Source organism: Geotrypetes seraphini, chromosome 3 (assembly GCF_902459505.1).
Source record: "Geotrypetes seraphini chromosome 3, aGeoSer1.1, whole genome shotgun sequence".
Lineage (NCBI taxonomy): Eukaryota > Metazoa > Chordata > Amphibia > Gymnophiona > Dermophiidae > Geotrypetes > Geotrypetes seraphini.
In genome coordinates, this window is record NC_047086.1 from 394,351,159 (window position 1) to 394,352,908 (window position 1,750).

A 1,750-nucleotide genomic window follows, 5' to 3' on the forward strand; every position below is an offset into this window, starting at 1 on the left:
CATTTCCCTCCCTGTCCATCAGCACCGCTTCCTGCTCCCCCTGTCCAGCAGTAGGCCTCCCTTCATTTTTCCCCCCTGTCCATCAGCACCTCTTCCTGTTCCCCCTGTCAAGCAATAAGCCTCCCTTCCTTTTTTCCCCCCGCTGTCCATCATAACCTCTTCCTGCTCCCTCTGTCCAGCAATAGGCCTCCCTTCATTTCCCCCCTGTCCATCAGCACCCCTTCCTGCTCCCCCTGTCCACGGGAGTTAGTACAGGGCCGGTGTCTGCCATTCTCCCCAGAGTCCTTGCGCCCCCCCTTCCCTTCCCACGGACCTTACTACCTACCCAGCGATTCAAGCAGCGTGTGCACCAGTCTTCACACGCTGCTTCGGGTCCTTCTACTGCCCTGATTTACTCTGGCACGTCCCTGATGACATCATCAGAGATGCGGCAGAGCAAATCAGGGAAGTAGAAGGGCCCGAAGCAGCGTGTGAAGACTGCTGCACACGCTGCTTGAATCGCCAAGGTAGTCGGGTCCGCGGGAAGGGGGGTGAGCGGAAAAGGACTTTTACTCCTGTGGTCTGTCGCGGAGGGTGGCCAGGCTCCATTTCAGCCACAGGGAAGGCTCACTGCCCCAGCTCCTTACCCGTCCGCAGCCCGGGCTAGGCCTCCCGCGCTTTCTCAGCGGCCCGGCTCGCTCAGTTGTTGTTTTTTTTTTTTGTTTACCTGGCCACTCCGCTTTCTGCATTCGCTTCTCTCCGTCAGGGCGTAATAAGCGCGCATGCGCACTTGTCTTGCCACATCCTGACAGAAAAGGGATCAGGGAACACTCGAGGCAAGTGCGCATGCGCGGCTAGCATTTTATCATTTAAGATGATTTTGCTTAATTATTTTATCATATCTTTCCTATCTTCAATGGCGTTCCTTTCATAAATTATTTGCATTGTAAACCGCTTAGGTCTGTGACATGCCGGAGCGCTATAACAAGTCTTAATGAAACATAAACATCTATTAACTGCGGCTCGAGTGAAGGTGGCCGCAGTCCTGTTCTCCTTCTTGTGCTAAGCTATTTCAGCGCTTGGATCAGTGGTACAGTTTGTACTTTCCGACTGCTCGAAAGAACTCTAGTTGGGGGTCCTTTCATCGACTTTGGAAACACTTTGACTGCTGGCGAGAGCTTCATGGCATTTGATGTTTGCTGTACAGGGGAGGAGGGGTGTTTTTGGTTTTCTTTATCTCTGCGAGGGGTACTGAAGAATCACTGGACTCCTATTCCTTTTGAGGTGAACTCACTTTGTTGTAATGTATATATTTTTTTGTGTGTCTGTTCTTATAATATAAAACTATTAATTTACAAAAAATAAAGGACTACATTTCAGGTGGCTAACCCCCTGTTTTACGGGGGCGCAAGTTGCGTTCGAAGTGTCAATGATCAATGTGTCCTGTAATTCACACTAATTCTCGCAGCTAGCTACGATCTTCATTGACGCACGAGCCGAGTGATCCACCGCTATGAGTCACGCGTGAGCGTAAGGCTTTGTTATCGCGTGGCGGCTGGCGCCGTGTTCGGTTCGCCGCCGCCGCTCGGTCGACGTAACACATGGGAGGGATGGAAAATTTATAGGGTCCAGGCGCTCTACCCAGGAGGCTCCCCCCCCCCCCGCTCACCCCGTGGGGGGGGGGGTGAGAGAGAGAGAGAGTCTCTCCGGGGCGAGGGAGCAGTCTCCCCGCGCCCCTCTCCCACGCCGACGACCCCAGGCACGCGCATGG

General features: G+C 53.5%; 1 pseudogene; it reads right to left on the reverse strand.

Annotated features, from left to right (window-relative positions):
* Positions 1–1,348: 1,348 nt before the first annotated feature.
* On the reverse strand, positions 1,349–1,499 carry LOC117358284 (annotated as a pseudogene).
* Between the last annotated feature and the right edge of the window lie 251 nt (positions 1,500–1,750).